The following is an 8,192-nucleotide window of genomic DNA, read 5'->3' as shown; positions in this document are numbered from 1 at the left end:
GCCAAGTTCCGCACACATGAGGATGGCCTCAGCCGGGATCTTGGGTTCATGTCACACTATCTGTAACCCCCGTGACTTGCCTGGGCCTGCAAAATTTCACTAACTGTCCTGGCTGGAGACAATACACACCTTTTCAACCTGCGCTTAACCCTCTCTCCACTCACATTATCTGTACCTTTAAGACTTGATTACCTGTAAAGACTCACATTCCAACCATTATTTTGTAAATTGAGTTTGTGTCTTTATTTGCCCTGTTTGTGAACAGAACTTCCACTCACCTGATGAAGGGGCAGCATTCCGAAAGCTGGTGGCTTTTGCTACCAAATAAACCTGTTGGACTTTAACCTGGTGTTGTGAGACTTCTTACTGTGTTTACCCCAGTCCAACGCCAGCATCTCCACATCAAAAACCGATGCCGCAGTGTATATCCAGTGATTCTGAAATGCTGATGTGTCCTTTACTCAGCAAAATGAATAGGCACTCCAACTTGAGGCCTCTGCAAACAAGAGTGCTTGCATGGCCTGCATTAAGATTCAGGCAATACTGGAGCCAGGGTTAAAGCTACAGTATCCATCTATTCAATCAGCAGGACACATTCTATTATGAAGCACTGAATGAATACAAGCCCCATGGGGTGCATGGTTACTGAAACACGCTCCTGTGTTCACCCGGTATTAATGGCTTGTTTCAACCATGCCTTAACTTCCACTCAATTTGGTGATTGCTGGTGATAGCATGTGGGTACAGCAGATAATGAAGATAGAGAATGGAATGTTGGAATTTATAGCTAAAGGAATAGAATATAAAGGTAAGGAAGTATTGTTACAACTATACAAGGCATTGGTAAGGCCGCACCTAGAGTATTGTCCACAGTTTGGGTCCCTGTATTTGAGGGAGGATGTAGTGGCATTGGAGGCAGTTTAGAGGAGGTTCATTGGATTGATTCCAGAGATGAGGGGTTTGCCGTAGAGGTTGAACAGTTTAGGCCACTCTCTGGAATTTAGGAAAATGAGGGGAGGTCAAATTGAGGTGATAAAATGTTATGGATAAAGTAGATGTGGAGCGGATGCTTCCTTTGGTGGGGCATTCTAGAACGAGAGATCATAGTCTTAGGATAAGGGGCAGCAAATTTAAAACAGAATTGAGGAGAAACTACTTCTCCCAAAGGGTTGTGAATCTGTGGAATTTGTTACCCCAAAGTGCGGTAGATGCTGGGACAGAGTAAATTTAAGGAGGAGTTAGACAGGTATTTAATTGTAATGGGGAGAAGACAGGAAAATAGGGATGAGGAGCATATCAGCCATGGTCAAATGGCAGAGCGGACTCAAAGGGCCGAATGGCCTAATTCTGCTCTGATATCTTATGAATTTATGAGCCACTCTCTGCAGCAATGGGGGCGGCAAGTGCTCAGTAAATAAGGCTCTCAGTGGCTGGGAGGTCCACACTGTATAAAGTGGGTTGCTCAGTCCTCTCACCTTGTGCAGGGTCTGGAGTACCCCCTCAGGCCTGAGTGGGATCGGCAAACCTTCCAGTCCACCCACGGAGTTTCAAGCGCACTGCCCCGGGAGAAGAATCACTGGGCTGCTTTGAAACTATGCCGCCCTTTGAAACACGTGCATCTCCTCACGTTGTAGTAACTTGCAGCTGAGAAGGAGGCTATTGGATCCATCATCCAGATGCTGGATAGTCACCATTCATCCCACATCCCCATCTTCTGTCTGTCATCCCATCAATGTTTCACCTTCAAGAATCTATCCACCACCTTCACTCTAAAATCACCATCCTCCAACATTTCTTGCTGATCCCAATTGAGTGGAAACAGTTTACCTCACCTCAGCCCTAGACCTCTTAAGATTCACTCATTGTAAAAAGGTGGGGGAGGAAAAGAGCTATTTGACCAAGCTGGCATTGCGAGGTCATGAAAGAGGTCAAACCAGAGTTGACAACCCTTCGGCCTGTGTGAACTCAATGGCTGCCAATGCCTTAACTTTCCCTAAACAGCACTTTTGTACACATTGGACGTGCCATCTTTCAGGTAAGATTTTAATCATAGGCCCATTTGTCCTCTGTAAGAACTCACAACATTGCTTCCTGTGTGTCCTACCTGCTATCCTGAACCAATATTTATCCCTCACCTAACATCAACAAACCAGATTTTCTATTCCTTTTGCTCACACTCTTTGGGACTAAAGGGATCAAGCATATGGGGGAAAAGTGAGATCAGGATATTGATCAGTCATGATCAGAATGAATGACGGAGCAGGTGTGAGGGGCCGAATGGCCTCCTCCTGCTTCTATTTTCTATGTTTCAATGTTTCTACATTGCATTTCCTACATTACAATGGTGACAACTTTGGGACTGTAATGCCCCGTTGTTCTGGGTTTGATTATGCAAGCCTGTTTATTATTGATGCTTGCTGTGATTGATTAGCTAAGCCTGGGTGCAGACTCGAGAGAAGTGAGTAAAGTGTGAAAATCACTGGAGCTGTGAGCACGTAGCAAACACTTTCAAACACCGTGGGGAACAAAAAAAATCTGTTCCAGAGACTAGTTTCACCTCTGTATAGTATCGTGGAACCTAAAATACACAACAGGGATGTCCGACCTGTCTGTAACGATAGAAAGGCAAGTCCCATCTTCTGTTCCTTTTCCTTCCAACTTGTTGCAAAAAAATCATTCAGACAACTGGGAAAGTAGCAAGAAATGTGATCCATTCAGGGAGCTGGGGGTGAATCGTAGAACTCCTACAGTGCAGAAGGAGACTGTTCAGCCCACTGAGTCTGCACCAACCACAATCCCACCCAGCTCCTATCCCCGTAGCCCCACATATTTACCCTAGCTAATCCCCCTAGCATTGAGGGGCAATTTATCCAATCAACCTGACCCGTCCGTCTTTGGAGTGTGGGAGGAAACTGGAGCACCCAGAGGAAACGCACACAGTCACGGGGAGACTGAAGGGTTGGGCAAATCACTTCAGGTACCTGGCAGCTCTAAAGGTTCTTGAGGAGTGGGAAATACAGCGGCCTCTGCTTTTTTCTGGGGATTGTTTTTTTCAGAAAGCTTTTCTCTGCTAAATTAAGCAGTGAGACAATGGCCCTTTCAAAGCATAAACAGGTTGCTGTGTTGCTGCCAGTGTAATCTGCCCGGGGTCCCTGCCACAGGGAAGATTGACAAGCAGTTTGGGGGTTAGTAGAAGCCATTAGCAGGGCGATCCTTTTAAGAGTTGCCACCACCCCGCTCCAAACCTTCACCTGAAAAGCCAGACAACAAAAAGCTTTTAGTGATGGTGCAGCTATGACAACGGCTGCAGACTGCCGGCTCAAGTTTTGAGAAGATTACTATTATCAGGAGGTCTTATCTGCAAAGTGTAGCTACTCAATAAGTCTACTGGTTACACACACATGGCCAGGTGCCCAATAGCTCGAGTACCATTTCACTGAGTAAACAACATCTGGTTAACACACAGCACCTGCTTCACTGGGGCCTCCCGCAGAGACAGAACAAAGATCCACCTTCCGCAGCAGCAGATGGACAGACCTGAGGGGTATGTGTAAGTGGTTGTACCGTGACACTTGACCAGTCATGTGACACCTGTTTGTTTCTCCGTGGGCACGTTCACCCTCGCCGCAGGAGAACCTCAACACCCGCCTCATAAAACAAAGATTTACATCTATTTATATCACGACCCCTCCCCCCCAAGCACTTCACAGCTCCCAATGCCCTTTGTTGAGGTAGCCACTGTTGTAGTGTAGAAATCGTGGCAGCCAAATTGGCGCACAGCGAGATCCCACGCACAGCGAAGCCATCGCAATCGGACGGCTTTTGTTCTTTGTGATACCGGTTGAGGTCGGGGAGAGCCACTCCGCCTGACTTCAGACAGTGTCCCAGAGCTCTTCCAACGTTCACCTGAGACAGCAGATATCTAATCTACAGTCACAAAGACAGATTGGAGAAGTTAGGATTGTTTATCAAGGAAAAAAAATAGAGGTATAGAAAATCATGGCAGGGTCTGGACAAAGTAGACAGGGAGAAACTGTTCCCACGGGATCAGGAATGGGAAGGCACAGATTGATAGTAACTGACAAAAGAAGCAATAATGATATTGAAGAGATACTTTATCACACACATAAGGGGTTATGGTCTGGAATGCACTGTCTGAGAATGTGGTGGAGGCGGGTTCAATCAAGGAATTCAAAAGACAGTGATCTGAAAAGGAGGAATGTGCAGGGCTACGAGAGAAGGTGGGAGCATGGCACTGGGTGAATTTGTCATTCGAAGAGCCAATGCTGAACGATGGGCTGAATGGCATTCTTCTGCACCTATTCTATGATTCCAACTAGAGCTTTGGTGTAGCATAACTTGCACCCCTTTGACAGAAAACATTCAAATCGTCAGTGATTAGTTCCCTGCAAGGGGTGGCATGGTGTCTGAAAGTCCTGAATGCTTAGCAACCAGAGATCTTGATGTGATGGTACAATGGTTAGCACTGCTGCCTCACAGTGCCAGGCACCCGGGTTCGATTCCTGGCTTTGGGTCACTGTCTGTGTGGAGTTTGCATGTTCTTCCCATGTCTGCGTAGGTTTCCTCTGGGTGCTCCGGTTTCCTCTCACAATCCAAAGATGTGTGGGTTAGGTGGATTGGCCATGATAAATTGCCCCTTAGTTTCAAGGATATCAGTAGGGTAAATGCATGGGGTTACAGGAATAAGGCCTGGGTGGGATTGATGTCGGTGCAGACTCGATGGGCTGAATGGCCTCCTTCCGCACTGTCGGGATTCTATGAATCCTAATCTATGATTTTCTCCTTCCACCTTCCTTCCCTCAACCTGTGGCTGGAGCATTAATCTACTGCAGTTTGAGTTCTGAAGGTTAGCTTAGCACTACTGACAAATAGTATTTTAAAAAGGATAAGTCCTTATTCGGGTTCAAAGCTATAGAAGTGGAAAAATATTGACAGTAATGGGAGCCAAGTCCAGTTCAATAATGCCTTCCTCCACTTGTTGACAAAGCGCTGTTCCATCTTCCTCAACCTCACACTGCTTATGAAGGGAGACATTTAATCGGAAGCAGAGGAGAATTCTTTCTATCTCCCGTGCAATCAACATTACTTTCACTCAAGCATGCTTTGGAATCAGAGATCAGCTGATCTCATCGCAGTCCAGTGAGGTAACCTGCGGTAATTATGCGATTTAACCGCACAGAATTAAGAGGGGGCTTGAGTTGGACCGATCTCTTTGGGCCTTGTCTTATACCTTCAGCTGCGCTCAGACTTTACTTCAGGTCTTCGCCTAAAATCAATTGTTTGGCTCGATTCAGAACAAAGATGCTGCGTTTGCTAAATTTTTATCGCATTAAGACATCTTCCAGAAGATAGTGCGCCGTGAAGCCTGTTGCCAAGGATGACACACTAAAACTGTACTTGGCAGCAATCCTTCATACCTGGGAGTCTCAAGATTAAATTCATGCCCCTCTTAGTGCTCCAGCTTTTTAATGTCCCTTAACTTTACCTGAGGGGGAGGGGAGGGGAGGGAGGGGTGGTGTTAAGGAAAATTGTATCGCCTTTCATACCACTCTGAGCTAAGATCAAGGCATTCTGCACACCAAGAGCCAAATAAACAACAGGATGGAACATCAACTCCTGAAAATATATAGCACCAGTGGGAACAGGCAAATTCCTCAAGTGGAAAGCATAATCACTGCGCTCACCATCTCTCTCTCTCCCTCAAGTAGATTAACTTTCTGAAAGCTCTTTCAAATTCTTTGTGCAGCATCAGGACAGAGAAAGTAGAGTGAAATACAAATATATATCAAATATATGTATATAAAATATAATGTGTGTGTGACCTATATATTTATATGTATGTCTGTGTGTATGAATGTATGTGTTTGTACATATATATCTGTTGTGTATGCATAATAAGTGCATAAATATGTACAAATAAGACTTGGTTATGATCATAAGATGTGGGCGACATGGTGGCACAATGGTTAGCATTGCTACCTCACAGCATCAGGGACTTGGATTCAATTCTGGCTTGGCTCACCGTCTATGTGGAGTTTGCATGTTCTCCCCGTGTCTGCGTGGGTTTCGTCTGGGTGCTCCAGTTTAAGAACATAAGAACATAAGAAATAGGAGCAGGAGTAGGCCATCTGGCCCTTCGAGCCTGCCCCGCCATTCAATAAGATCATGGCTGATCTGTCGTGGCTCAGTTCCTCCCACACTCCAAGGATGCATGGGTTCGGTGGATTGAACATGCTAAACTGACTCTTAGTGTCAGGGGGATTAACAAAGTAAATATGTGGGGTTACGAGAATAGGGCCCGGGTGGGATTGTAGTCAGTGCAGACTTGATGGGCTGATTGGCCTTCTTCTGCACTGTAGGGATTCTATAGTATTCTGTGAGGAATTCTATAGTATTTGTGGGTTAGATTGATTGGCCATGCAAAATTGCCCCTTAGTGTCAGGAAGACTAGCAGGGTAAATACATGGGGTTATGGGGGTAGGACTTGATGCAGACTTGATGGGCTGAAAGGCCTCCTTCTGAATTGTAGGGATTCTATGATACCCTTACGAAACCATCAGGAAGGAACTTCATTGCTATTTGAGAAAACAGGAACAGAGGCATCCAGACTTGAAATGCTGGCTCTATTCTCTTTCCATAGATGCTGTTGGGCCTGCTGAGATTTTTCCAGAATTTACTGTTTTTGTCACATGATATCAGTGAAGTTTGAGGGGCTGAATGCCCTCTCTTCTGCTGCTACAATCCTTGTCGGCATTCAGGCTGCAAATTCAGTTTTTCTTGGAAGTCATTGCCTGGAGGATCTCAGGTTCTGCACAGTGAGCCGACAAGTACAGACAAACAGCCAAACTGGCTCAAATTACACTTCATCAGAGGAAAACATTCAGATTCACTCAGGCTGAAGCCAATTCTCGTGCTGAACAGGGTTAAAGACACCAAACTTCTGATTTATCTGTCTTGCACTCTCGGTAGGAGATTATTCTTCGCAGGGTACATGGAACAGTTGTTCATCCAAGGTCCTGGTTTCATAGAATCCCTTCCCTGCAGAAAGAGGCAATTCAGCCCCTCGAGTCTGCACTAACTCTCTAAAGGAGCATCCTGCCCCTGTAATCCTGCAAATTCCTCTAACCTGCACACCTTTGGACACTAAGGAGCAATTTAGCATGACCAATCCATCTAACCTACACATCACGGGACACTAAGGAGCAATTTAGCATGGCCAATCCACCTAACCTGCACATCTTTGGAGTGTGGGAGGAAACTGGAACACCCGGAGGAAACCCACACAGACACAAGGAGAACATGCAGACTGCACACAGACAGCCCCCCTCGGCCGGAATTGAACTCAGGGCTGTGAGGCAGGAGTACTAACTGCTGCGCCGCCAGGCCACCCATTGGTTTCTTACAATGGCAAAGAGCCCAACGGCCAAGGAGAAAAACAGGTCTCTTTAGCCAGTCACACTCCTTCCCAGACATCGGTTGCCAAATGTGCTTAGGCAAATTCTGGAGATTTCACCCTGTGACTTCGCAATCAGCCCATCCAGTCCTACCAGCCCCACCCCCAGTGTTCTTTTGCAACCAAGGAATTCAAAAGATGTGCGGGTTAGGTTGATTGATCGCGATAAATTACCCCTTAGTGTCACTGGGACTAGCAGGATAAAGAGGTGGGGTTATGGGGAAAGGATGGGATTGCTGTTAGTGCAGGCTTGATGGGCCAAATGGCCTCCTTCTGCACTGTAGGGATTCTAAAGTATTGAAAGATATTTAACAAAAACATTTTTCTTTTGAAAAAAAGCCCCGTCACTTTACAATTTCTTTTTTCTCCAGATACACCTTGGAGAGTTAGCAAGTCTATTCTCTGTAGATTATCAGAGAAGCGATTAGATCTGTGCAGGAGGAAGCAATCCCTTCGTACACACAACAGACTCCAACCTGACAGTGTGGTGCCACATGTAAGTGAGCTACAAGTCAACACGCTCACAGTGCACGTCAACAGTTTTGTGCCAAGCCTTCTTTGCTCCGTCATGCACCATGTTGAGATTAGGATCAGCATACTCTGCTAGACAGGCACTGAGCTGCTCTCGAGTGTATGGGGCGTCCACCCTCCAGGATTGCCTTCCAGCATCTCCAGCAACAAAGAAAGATTTATTTCCTCAACATAGCAACATGCAATG

This window comes from Carcharhinus amblyrhynchos, chromosome 31 (assembly GCF_965287045.1).
Source record: "Carcharhinus amblyrhynchos chromosome 31, sCarAmb.v2.hapA, whole genome shotgun sequence".
NCBI lineage: Eukaryota > Metazoa > Chordata > Chondrichthyes > Carcharhiniformes > Carcharhinidae > Carcharhinus > Carcharhinus amblyrhynchos.
This window is presented reverse-complemented; position numbering follows the sequence as displayed.